The sequence below is a fragment of the Glycine max genome, chromosome 9, assembly GCF_000004515.6.
Source record: "Glycine max cultivar Williams 82 chromosome 9, Glycine_max_v4.0, whole genome shotgun sequence".
Lineage (NCBI taxonomy): Eukaryota > Viridiplantae > Streptophyta > Magnoliopsida > Fabales > Fabaceae > Glycine > Glycine max.
This window is the reverse complement of record NC_038245.2, coordinates 33221993-33235663: the sequence shown is the minus strand read 5'-3', so window position 1 is coordinate 33235663 and position 13671 is coordinate 33221993. Positions and strand designations below refer to the sequence as shown.

General features: G+C 36.0%; 1 non-coding gene across 1 annotated transcript; it reads right to left on the bottom strand.

The window, feature by feature from the left end:
* Positions 1-4180: 4180 nt before the first annotated feature.
* Positions 4181-4287, bottom strand: LOC112997975 (small nucleolar RNA R71). Its single transcript, XR_003263022.1, has one exon. It is a non-coding gene; the product is annotated as a small nucleolar RNA R71 (small nucleolar RNA).
* Positions 4288-13671: the final 9384 nt, after the last annotated feature.

The window sequence follows — 13671 nt, the reverse complement described above, 5'->3', positions numbered from 1 at the left end:
ATTAACTCAAGAGTTTGATAATCATACTTGTTATCCATACAAACTCCTCCCCTCTCTACATAAACTCCTTCTTTTTTATGAAGCTAAACATCTCTAAAAAAACATCATCCACGCAAAATTTCTTAATAATACCAAGCAAAACATGAAACTGTTTACGTAGGTATATATAATAGTATATGTATGGTCCATATAAGTCTGAAAATCTTAAATATTTTTTATTTATTATAATGCATTGTTGATGATATTTTAATCATCATATGTGCCAAGAATTTTGTGTTGTTTTTCTAAAAAAATTCTAAATATCTTCATCTTGAATAAATTTATTGGCTTGGAAAACAAATAATTGGAAATTTCTATAAAATTAACATGGCCACCTTATATGACTTTGTTGGAACAAAGAAAAACTTGAAATATTTGAAGGGAAATTTAATTTATTTAAAAAATCTGGCTCATGGAGCGGAGAACATTGGAAAAAAGAAAAAAGAATACATAAATTAAAAGAATTAATTCAGTTCCAATGTAAAAAAAAACTTTAAAAGAGAAAAACTGACGATAAAGCCCATTGTTAAAATGCAAACATTAAAAAATTAATATTTTTTTTCTCTAATACATAATAGAAACATAAACTACTACTCATAGTTTGATTTTGTTTAAGTTATTTAAATCAAATGTGTTGGCGATAAATATGTATATCCAAGATCCAATCTATCATGTTATCAATTCCAGTAAAAAAATATTCTTTATTTTATTATCATATTCATTATTTTATTAAATTATTGATTTTATAAGTCCTTGATTAAAATTAGGGACTTGTTATCATGATAGAGATTATGATAATGAGAAACAAGTCATCAATACTTTTAATATAAATTATTATTGATCGTAGGATTAGTGTGAACATAATATTAATATTCTGGATAAATCAATATATATATATATATATATATATATATATATATATATATATATATATATATATATATATATATATATATATATATATATATATATATATCTTTATAGGATAAAGATTAACATATCTCATTTATTAAATTACATATCTAGATGATGTATATGTGGATGTCATAATTGAATTGATTCAATTGAAAATTTCTAATAGTTAATATTACCTTGATATGTCAATAGGAATTTCTCAAGAAGAAATATAATAGTTTCCTTTGACCTAAGATTATCATAGTAATTAACAAGTTATTTGTTATATTTTAATTTCGGACACCTAATGTCTTAGGACACTATTTGAATGAATATTGAATATGATTAAATATTTATAGAATTAATGATTAATTAAGAAGAAATTCATCAACTCTAGGTAACGAGTTTGACCTCCATGATAAAATTAAGACTTTGACCAAGACAATTGAATGAAAGAAGAAAATAATTTCTTAAAGTCATTCATTGATTAAATGTGTTAGCTTATTAGAGTTTGACAATAACACTATACTCTAGAGTTAATCTTCAGCTATAAATGATGGAAGAAAATATCACATTATTCTTTTCTATTGGTTCTTAAGGTAAGGTAAAAGATGTTACTTCATGTTATCTAGATCTAGACGTTAAGGAGTGTTGTTAGACGCATATATTGATTAGTAAATTAATTATGATTAATTTACTACCGGTTTAGTAATGAACCTATGGGGTGATGTGCCATCATTTTCTTCTATTTTCTAAACCCTTTTTGCACCATTTTAATTACTGATTGGTCTTAATTGTCAATTAATCAGGCAATTTTATTATTTGGGCTCATTTAGCTAATTTGATGTTTTTAATCTAATTTCAGGAATTAATGAAACATTGGGCTTAATCCGGATTTTGGTTATGGACTTGAAGAGGGCAAATAAAACAGCGCTTACCTTAGTTAATTTCTAATTAGGAAATTTCATAATTTTATTTTATGTTGTTCAGTGTTTATTTCGTTTTGGGCCAGAGTATTGTAATAGGGCCTAGTGACTTTGAGTGACTCTTTTTAAATAGAAGCCTTGGGATTCGTGCAAGGCTATTCTGTTATGCTATTCATTATTCAGAGCTTTTGTTTTAGGGTTTTACGTTTTCTGCTTTGATGCTACTGTTCACATAATGCAATTTTATGTTTTCTGCTTCTAATTACAATTTCGTTCTTGCTTCTTCTTCTACTCTCATTTACGTTTCTGTTTCATTTACATTTCTGTTCATTTACGTTTCTGTTCATTTACGTTTCTGCTTCATGTTTCATCTGCGTTTTCTGTTTGAATCCATGGAAGGCTAGATTTTCTGGTGTTGTTTCCTTTTGAGGACGAAGCCCAACTCTCTTTGAGGTTTCGCTTGTAATGTGGTTTCCTGGCAGTTTTCCCTTCACCAGTTATCCCAAATTCGTGAATATTAATTAGTGCACGCTTCGTGTTCAATTAATTGCCTCTAAGCCTAACTTGCGTTCATGCTTAATGGACGAAGGGCTAACTGGTGTATGTGGTGCCTAATCGCGTATTGAAAACCCTAAGTTGATTTTCGCTTAGTAAATTGAAATAAGGTTGGATTAAGTGGTTGACTGTTAGGGACGAATTCTCCATAACCCAGGATAAGAGAATGGCTTCTGAATCAGAGGAAACAACCCATTTTTAATATTAGTAGTTTCGTATTCCAGTTTACTTGTTCTGCTCTTTAATCACAAAACAAACAAACCCTCCCAATCGTTACTGTTACTGCAAGTATATTATGAACATTTGGTTTGTCACTGCTCGTTGGGAAACGACCTAGGATCACTTCCTAGTTACTGCATTTTCATGTTTATTTGATTCGGGTACGGCCTCGATCAAATTTGGCGCCGTTGTCGGGGAGCAGTGTCCAAAGGTTCATAATAGCTAGCGTTGTGTGTTTAATTCTTTCGTGTTTTATGTTTAATTGTTAGTATTGTGTTAGTACGTGTGTTAGTGTCGTTTAGTATCTTGATATTTTGTTTTAGCGACCACTTTTGCTTGCGGCAAAACAGAGTAGTAGTAGAAATCAATTAGAGACGGATTTTAGCGACCACCCATGCTGAATTATTTGAGATTTTTTGTTTTAGTAGCTAGGGTTGTTATTTTTGGCTGAATTTTTTTGTGGTAACTTCTTTTAACCTATATTTTGTGGGAAAAATAGCTAGAGCCTTTAGTTTAGCCATATTTGAAAGTTCCAAAAAAGTAGCAAATTTTGTGTTTGTCGAAACTTCAAACGGCCATAACTTTTGCTCCGGTTATCAGAATCGCAATTATTATATATGTATTTGGGGTAGAAAAAAATTTCCTACGCCGTGGCAACCTGCCATAGGATGGCTGAGGTCTCCATCATCCAAAAAGCGCGATTCTGTCAAAAGTTTTTTATTTTTCAAGTTTTATTCACTTATTTTTCTTAACCTACCAATTTTAGTTTTCATAGTTAGACTTTGAATTTTTATCTGAAATATTTTGTGCTATCTTCTCATCATTTTATAAGGTTGCTCACAAAATTTCAAGTCATTTGGATATCATTTGAGGGTAGTTGTAGTTCAAACCTGCACCTTTATTTACATGACAAGGCAACTAGTTGTGCATGCTGAATGTAGTGTATGACTAGAGGCAATCCATCTGACTTACAACCCTTTGACCCTGAGATAGATAGGACATTTCATAGATTAGTTAGGCATCATTTTATACCTTTTGATCATCCTGAGCATTCCATTACTGGTGAATTTGTGCATTCTGTGATTGGTGATTTTGAACATCCTGATTTGGAGCATTATAATTTTGAGCATTCTGATTCTGAGCATTCTGATTTTGCACATTCTGAGAACATGGCACAACCTCCACCCCGTGAGAGGACTCTAAGGGAAATGGCTGCACCTGATTTCACCTACGAAAGCTTGTGCATCCAATACCCTGATGAGGATGTCCCATATGTTCTTAAAACTGGACTGATTCATTTGCTTCCAAAGTTTCATGGTCTTGCAGGTGAAGACCCGCTCAAACATTTGAAGGAATTTCATATTGTCTGCTCCACCATGAAACCCCCAGATGTCCAAGAGGATCACATATTTCTGAAGGCTTTTCCTCATTCATTAGAGGGAGTGGCAAAGGACTGGCTGTATTACCTTGCTCCAAGGTCCATCACGAGCTGGGATGACCTTAAGAGAGCATTCTTAGAAAAAATTTTCCCTGCTTCCAGGACCACAACCATCAGGAAAGATATCTCAGGTATTAGACAACTCAGTGGAGAGAGCCTGTATGAGTACTGAGAGCGATTTAAAAAACTATGTGCCAGTTGCCCTCACCATCAGATTTCGGAGCAGCTTCTTCTCCAATATTTTTATGAAGGACTCAGTAATATGGAGAGAAGTATGATAGATGCTGCCAGTGGTGGAGCCCTTGGAGACATGACTCCTGCTGAAGCTAGGAATTTAATTGAGAAGATGGCTTCTAACTCCCAGCAGTTTAGCGCCAAAAATGATGCTATAGTCATTAGAGGAGTGCATGAGGTAGCTACAAACTCAACTGCATCATCTGAGACTAAGAAGCTTGAAGGCAAACTTGATGCATTGGTTAACTTGGTAACCCAGCTGGCCTTGAATCAGAAATCTGTACCTGTCGCAAGGGTTTGTGGTTTGTGCTCCTCTGCTGACCACCATACAGACCTTTGCCCTTCCATGCAGCAACCTGGAGCAATTGAACAGCCTGAAGCTTATGCTGTAAATATTTACAATAGACCTCCTCAACCTCAGCAGCAAAATTAACCACAGCAGAACAATTATGACCTCTCCAGCAACAGATACAACCCTGGATGGAGGAATCACCCTAATCTTAGATGGTCCAGCCCTTAGCAACAACAACAGCAGCCTGCTCCTTCCTTCCAAAATGCTGCTGGCCCAAGCAGACCATACATTCCTCCACCAATCCAACAACAACAACAACCCCAGAAACAACCAACAGTTGAGGCCCCTCCACAACCTTCCCTCGAAGAACTTGTGAGGCAAATGACTATGCAAAACATGCAGTTTCAACAAGAGACCAGAGCTTCCATTCAGAGCTTGACTAATCAGATGGGACAATTAGCTACACAATTGAATCAACAACAGTCCCAGAATTCTGACAAGCTACCTTCTCAAGCTGTCCAAAATCCCAAAAATGTCAGTGCCATTTCATTGAGGTCGGGAAAGCAGTGTCAAGGACCTCAACCCGTAACACCTTCCTCATCTGCAAATGAACCTGTCAAACTTCACTCTACTCCAGAAAAAGGTGATGACAAAAATTTACCTAACAATTTCTGTGCAGGTGAATCTTCTTCCACAGGTAATTCTGATTTGCAGAAGCAGCACATTCCCCCTCTTCCATTCCCTCCAAGAGCAGTTTCAAACAAAAAAATGGAAGAGGCAGAGAAAGAGATCTTGGAAACGTTAAGAAAAGTAGAGGTAAACATACCTTTGTTGGATGCAATAAAGCAAATTCCAAGATATGCTAAATTCTTGAAGGAGTTGTGCACTAATAAGCGGAAGCTTAAAGGAAGTGAACGAATTAGCATGGGCAGAAATGTCTCCGCATTGATTGGTAAATCTGTTCCTCAAATTCCTGAAAAATGAAAAGATCCAGGTACATTCAGCATACCTTGTATTATAGGGAATAGTAAGTTTGACAATGCCATGCTAGATTTAGGAGCCTCTGTTAGTGTTATGCCTCTGTCTATTTTTAATTCTCTATCTCTAGGCCCCTTGCAGTCAACTGATGTGGTAATTCATTTAGCTAATAGAAGTGTTGCCTATCCTGTTGGTTTCATAGAAGATGTCTTAGTTAGAGTTGGTGAACTGATTTTCCCTGTTGATTTTTATATTTTGAATATGGAAGATGGATTTTCTCAAGGATCAGTTCCCATCATTCTAGGAAGACCCTTTATGAAAACTGCTAGAACTAAGATAGATGTTTATACAGGCACACTGTCCATGGAGTTTGGTGATATAACTGTTCATTTTAATATTCTGGATGCTATGAAATACCTATCTGAAGATCTTTCTGTATTTCATGCTGAAATAATTGACCATGTTGTTGATGAATACATGACTGATCTTTATTCTAATCTGCATGCCTCTCACTCTTCATGCATTGAGTCTAAAATTGTACTTGATCATATATCTGAATTTGATGCTGAGAGTGAATCTGAGAGTGATATTGATTGCATGTCTGGTGGTGGTGTTTTACCTCTCGAGATTGATTTTCTAGTCAGATAGGACTAACCATGTTTCAGGAAGTACACATACCTCTGACTTTCTTTATGAGGTAAAGGCTGAGAAACCATCTCCTTCTATCACTTTCCAGCCGACCACACCAGAATTGAAGCCTCTGCCATCAAATTTAAAATACGCTTACTTGGATGATAGCAAGAGTTTTCCAGTGATTATATCTGCCTCCCTTGCTGATGAGCAAGAGGAGAAGTTGTTGTCAGTTCTCAAGAAGCATAAGAAGGCTATATGCTGGACCCTGGCGGACATTCCTGGTATTAGCCCATCCACATGTATGCATCGAATAAATTTAGAGGATGGAGCTAAACCAGTAAGACAGCCATAGAGAAGACTCAACCCGGTGATTCTTGATGTAGTGAAGAAGGAGATAACCAAGCTTTTGCAAGCTGGAATCATTTATCCTATCTCTGACAGCCAATGGGTGAGTCCCGTCCAGGTAGTCCCGAAGAAGACCGGCCTCACAGTGATAAAAAATGAGAAGGAGGAGCTGATTCCTACTCGGGTGCAGAACAGTTGGAGAGTCTGCATTGACTATAGGAGGCTGAACCAGGTTACCTAAAAGGACCATTTTCCCCTGCCATTCATTGACCAGATGCTTGAACGCCTGGCAGGTAAATCCCACTACATTTTCCTTGATGGTTTTTCTGGTTATATGCAAATTACTATTGCTCCTGAGGATCAGGAAAAGACTACATTCACTTGCCCCTTCGGCACTTTTGCTTATAGGAGGATGCCTTTCGGCCTGTGCAATGCCCCTGGTACCTTCCAACGGTGCATGATTAGTATTTTCAGTGATTTTTTAGAAAGTTGCATAGAGGTGTTTATGGATGATTTCACTGTATATGGATCCTCTTTTGATGGTTGTTTGAATAGTTTGGAAAAAGTTTTGAATAGATGCATTGAAACTAACCTTGTTCTAAATTTTGAAAAATGTCATTTTATGGTTGAGCAAGGTATAGTTTTAGGCCACATTATTTCCAATAAGGGTATTGAAGTAGATCCTGCAAAAATTTCTGTTATTTCACAATTGCCTTACCCCTCTTGTGTGCGAGAGGTGCGATCTTTTCTTGGTCATGCAGGATTCTACATGCGCTTTATAAGGGATTTTAGCAAAGTAGCCCTTCCACTGTCCAACTTGTTGAAAAAGGAGGTGGAGTTTGACTTTGATGACAGATGCAAAGAGGCTTTTGATTGCCTCAAAAGAGCGCTGACTACCACCCCCATCATCCAGGCACCCGATTGGACAGCCCCTTTTGAGCTTATGTGTGATGCATCAAATTATGCATTGGGGGCTGTCCTTGCTCAGAAAATTGATAAATTGCCCAGGGTGATATATTATGCTTCTAGGACTTTAGATGCTACCCAAGCGAATTATACTACTACTGAGAAAGAGCTTATAGCCATAGTTTTTGCTCTTGAAAAATTTCGATCTTATTTGCTTGGTACCCGCATTATTGTGTATACTGACCATGCAACTCTAAAGTACTTGTTGAAGAAGGCTGATTCTAAGCCTAGGTTGATCCGATGGATGCTCTGGCTCCAAGAGTTTGACTTGGAGATCCGTGATAAGAGCGGAGCACAAAATCTAGTTGCTGATCATTTGAGTCGGATCGAACGTGTATCTGATGCAGATTCACCTATTCGGGATGATTTCCCAGATGATCATTTATATATACTGTATAGTATTTCTGACTCTCTTTCTACTCCCTGGTTTGCTAATATTGTCAATTATTTAGTTGCTTCTGTTTTTCCTCCCTTAGCATCTAAGGCCCAAAAAGATAAAATTAAAAGTGATGCTAAGCATTTTATTTGGGATGACCCCTACTTGTGGAAATTGTGCAGTGATCAGGTCATTAGACGATGCATTCCAGATCATGAGACTGACTCAGTCCTGCAGTTCTGTCATTCTTCTGCACTGGGAGGTCATCTGGGTGTTGAAAGGACAGCTCGCAAAGTGCTTGATTATGGTTTTTATTGGCCCACCATCTTTAAAGATGCGTGGAAGATTTGCAGCACTTGTGAGCAGTGTCAGAGAGCAGGAAATACACTTACATGGCGACAACAAATGCATCAGCAACCTATGCTATTCTGTGAGGTGTTTGATGTCTGGGGTATAGATTTCATGGGTCCTTTTCCTGTCTCTTTTGGTTATGTTTACATTCTCCTTGCAGTTGACTATGTTTCAAAATGGGTGGAAGCCAAGCCCACTAGAACTAATGATGCTAAAGTTGTTGCAGACTTTGTCAGGTCTAATCTGTTTTGCAGGTTTGGAGTACCTAAAGCAATTGTTAGTGATCAAGGAACCTATTTTTGCAACAGGACAATGCATGCCCTGCTTAAAAAGTACGGGGTGGTACACAGGGTATCCACACCATACCACCCCCAGACCAATGGACATGCATAAATTTCTAATCGGGAAATCAAGCGAATTTTAGATAAGATTGTGCAACCAAGCAGGAAAGATTGGAGTACCAGGCTTGATGATGCTCTCTGGGCACATCGGACTTCCTACAAAGCACCCATAGGAATGTCTCCTTATCGGGTTGTCTTTGGAAAGGCATGTCATCTTCCAGTGGAAATTGAGCACAAAGCTTACTGGGCAGTGAAGACTTGCAACTTCTCTATGGATCAAGCTGGTGAGGAAAGAAAGTTGCAACTGAGTGAGTTAGATGAAATCCGCCTAGAAGCCTACGAGAATGCCAAGTTCTACAAAGAAAAGACCAAGAAGTTCCATGATAGCATGATAGTTAAAAAGGAATTCATGGTTGGGCAAAAAGTGTTATTGTATAATTCTAGGCTTGGACTCATGAGTGGTAAGTTGAGGTCTAAGTGGATTGGTCCTTTTGTTGTTACTAATGTTTTTCCTTATGGTACAATTGAGATCAAAAGCGACTCCACAAAAAAGAGCTTCAAGGTCAACGGACATCGACTTAAGCCATTCCTCATGAACCCTTCTTTAGTGGACGTAGTGGTGGAAGAGACTTCCTTACTCCACCCTACTCTTCCTCCACCATGACTTAGGGAGTTTTTCTTTTCCTATCTCCTTCTTTGCTTTTATTAGACTTGTCCGATTCTCTTTGATGATTTAATTGTTTTTAATCTTTTAATTGTGCTACATTGAGGACAATGTGTTGTTTAAGTATGGGGGGGGGGGGGAGTGTTCTTTGGTTTTGCTAGTTTTGTTGGTTTTGTTAATTTGTTAGTTGTGTTAATTTGTTAATGTTGTTACTTTCGTCGGATTTTTAGTTTAATATTTTGGGTCAATTTTGTGTGCATGTACGACTTTGCATGTTTTTCTTTGAATTATAGGATATGTTCAAGAAATGGGTAATTGTTTTGAAAATAAAAGTTCTTGACATTTTGTGACTTGAAATCATTGATTCTCCTCTACATGTCATGATAGTTTTGAAAGCTCAATTTGAAAGTGATGAGTTTACCTTTGTGAGAATTTGAGCCATCCATCATCATAATCATTTGGTGTGTTTTGCCCCATTGATTGCTTGCACAATAGCCTTGGCTTGATTCTTGTTGATGCTTCCTAATTCACATGCATATTTGGAAATGATTGAGGCAATTTTGTTCTTATAAGCTTCTAGCCAAATGGAATTACCTTGAATTAATTCCTTTGATAGCCCTTTTGAGCCTTGTTTCCCTTTCCTTGTTTTGAAGCTCACTACAAGCCTTAAATGAAGAACCATGATATCACCATATCCTTAAGGAATTTTGGAGCTTTGGAATTGTTTTGGGAATAAGTGTGGGGGGTTTTTGTTTCATTGGATAACTTGTTTTGTTGGCTATGCTTCATGATGTATTTTGGGCCATACTTGATGTACATTGTATATTGGTTAAATGTTGGACATGCAATAAAGTTGAGTGAATAAGATCTTAAATGGCACAAGAATGATGAAACTCTTGGTTCTACTCTTTATGTTTAAATTTTATCTTTACTTCTTTTTATTTTCTTATTTTTTTTCTTAATATGCACTTATTCCCCATTGCTCCTCTATTCCTTTGGGATTTAGCCACTTATTCCATATTTCTCCATACCTTGTCCTTGGCCCTATTACAACCTTAAAAGACCTTTTGATCCTCATGTGCTTGTGTTTGTGGGTTGATTTTCAATTTTAGAATCTTGCCAAGTTTATGTGGTGTTTGCTTTCATGGGTGCTTTGAGGGTAAATAGTAGCCTAGACACTTGAGAGATAGAGTGTATATCTTGTGAGGCTTTATCACTTTTCATTCTTGAGCTGATTAACTATTTTGCCATGATTGGGTTGCTTGGATGATTTTCATGAATGTCTTGACTTTTTGGATCTCCTTATGTTAGATGTTACCCATTCCTTTCATTCCTTGATGTTCATTGAGAAATATGTGAATGTTTTTGTTTGTCTCTCTTTGATACCCTTGGATTTTGTTCTTTGTTTCATTTTGCCCAGGAGTGCAAAAGGCTAAGTATGGGGGGTTTTGATGTGCCATCATTTTCTTCTATTTTCTAAACCCTTTTTGCACCATTTTAATTACTGATTGGTCTTAATTGTCAATTAATCAGGTAGTTTTATTATTTGGGCTCATTTAGCTAATTTGATGTTTTTAATCTAATTTCAAAAATTAATGAAACATTGGGCTTAATCCGGATTTTGGTTATGGACTTGAAGAGGGCAAATAAAGCAGCGCTTACCTTAGTTAATTTCTAATTAGGAAATTTCGCAATTTTATTTTATGTTGTTCAGTGTTTATTTCGTTTTGGGCCAGAGTATTGTAATAGGGCCCAGTGACTTTGAGTGACTCTTTTTAAATAGCAGCCTTGGGATTCGTGCAAGGCTATTCTGTTATGCTATTCATTATTCAGAGCTTTTGTTTTAGGGTTTTACGTTTTCTGCTTTGATGCTACTGTTCACGTAATGCAATTTTACGTTTTCTGCTTCTAATTACAATTTCGTTCTTGCTTCTTCTTCTACTCTCATTTACGTTTCTGTTTCATTTACATTTCTGTTCATTTACGTTTCTGTTCATTTACGTTTCTGCTTCATGTTTCATCTGCGTTTTCTGTTTGAATCCATGGAAGGCTAGATTTTCTGGTGTTGTTTCCTTTTGAGGACGAAGCCCAACTCTCTTTGAGGTTTCGCTTGTAATGTGGTTTCCTGGTAGTTTTCCCTTCACCAGTTATCCCAAATTCGTGAATATTAATCAGTGCACTCTTCGTGTTCGATTAATTGCCTCTAAGCCTAACTTGCGTTCATGCTTAATGGACGAAGGGCTAACTGGTGTATGTGGTGCCTAATTGCGTATGGAAAACCCTAAGTTGATTTTCGCTTAGTAAATTGAAATAGGGTTGGATTAAGTGGTTGACTGTTAGGGACGAATTCTCCATAACCCAGGATAAGAGAATGGCTTCTGAATCAGAGGAAACAACCCATTTTTAATATTAGTAGTTTCGTATTCCAGTTTACTTGTTCTGCTCTTTAATCACAAAACAAACAACCCCCCCAATCGTTACTGTTACTGCAAGTATATTATGAACATTTGGTTTGTCACTGCTCGTTGGGAAACGACCTAGGATCACTTCCTAGTTACTGCATTTTCATGTTTATTTGATTCGGGTACGGCCTCGATCATGGGGTTACACACAGACAAGTGTTCCAATCTTTTCAAAAGAAAATAATTTAATCAAATAAATATTTTAGTGAAATATTATTATATTTTTTGCTAGCACCAAAAATATAATTAATATAAAAAAGGTAGTATTATTTTATAAATGTGTAAGTTGTCCATAAAATAAGAATAATATTATATTGCTACATATCAGAAATATGATTAATTATCATAAATGAGGCATAATGCAGCAGACACAAACCAAACTAGGAAAATTCAAATCTTATTTTAGACTTGAAAAGTAGAAAAAGGATTTGCTCTTTAAAGTTTTGTTCATCAAACACTTGTTGATAGCAGATATTGGTCTCGATGTGGATCCACGTAGAGTCTTCATACTATTGAAGAAAAATCTTATTGCTTCAAGAACGCACGTCCGGGTACAAAAACTGTTTTTCTCTATTTATTATTGTTGTGTATCTTTGAATGCAAAATATATTATAATTTTCTGTTGCAAGTGTTGGGAACACTTCTATGTAACTATCAAAATTACCATATTAAATTTATTTAATTTTCTTAATTTTTAAATTTTATAATTAACTAAAATCTCATCATTCTCACAACAATTGAGTGCATAGACCAATTAATAATGTCACACAGGTGAACAAAAGATTTTCTTTTTACAAGAAGTGGATGAAAGATTTAAAATACAATTTACTAAAGAAATACACACAACTATATATTCCATTAGACTTCTTGATAAGGTGACAAGTCATCATTAGTTAATTAATATTTGTTACTTGTTAGTAAAGACCATAACTGTTAACAGAAAAATTATAAAGACTAAAAATTCTAAAATATTTATTTAGGAATTAAAAGCAAAAATTCAAAAAAGTTAATTAGAAGCTAAAAAATAATCATTATTAAAATTTTTTATTTTTTCACTTTTTTTGGGGTTGAACTTCTTTTATTCACACTTGTTAGCCACACTACTAAGAAAACTATATTCTATGGCGGGAAACGATGACGGTTCCCGAAGAACTGTCTTAAATTCAATTGTAGTGGTAATTTTGCAATATGAAAGACTTCAACGAAGATGGTCGTCTTGGTTTAACTTTTCTTCCAACAATTAAAAATCAAAAGGGCATCTCAGTCACTCACACTCACTCACACTCACAACAGAGAGAATCCTAAAATTCCATCGCTACGATGGACATTGATAACTACGAAATATGAGCTAATTTGATAGTCAATTTTGGCTAATAAATGGGTGTAATTGATTTACTTTATTATTTTTTTTATGAAATAATGAAGAAATTAACATCTTTGCAATTTTTGATTAGCAGAATTCAAAAGAAGAAGATTTCAAGTACTTTAGGGGAAAAATTGATGCAAAAGCTGGAAGAAAAGACCTTGAAGAAAAGTTGGAAGAATTGAACAGCTCGCTTAGTACGCACTGTAGGCTTAGCACACACTCCAGGCTTAGTGCGCTACAGGCTTAGTCCCAAATGTGCACTTACCGTGAATTCATTGTGAAAATTAAGCTACCTGGAGCCTATATAAGGAGGAGGAAGCAAAAGGCAAAGACACACCGAGTCTCAGAGCTCTCGGGTGAAGAAATCCAAAGTCTAAGTATCTCCCTTGGGGGAAACCCTCTTTCCTTAGCCATTCTCCCTTTTCTTACTATTAGTCATCCAACCCCTTCTTCTGTTAGCCTCTGAAGTGTAAAGTCTCTCATGGTTATAAGAGGCTAAACCCCCTCTGTTGGGAGCCTAGCAGCTAATACCCTTGTAATGTAATTGTTTTTCTTATCTATTAATGCAATTTCAATTTCTATTGTCTCTTTT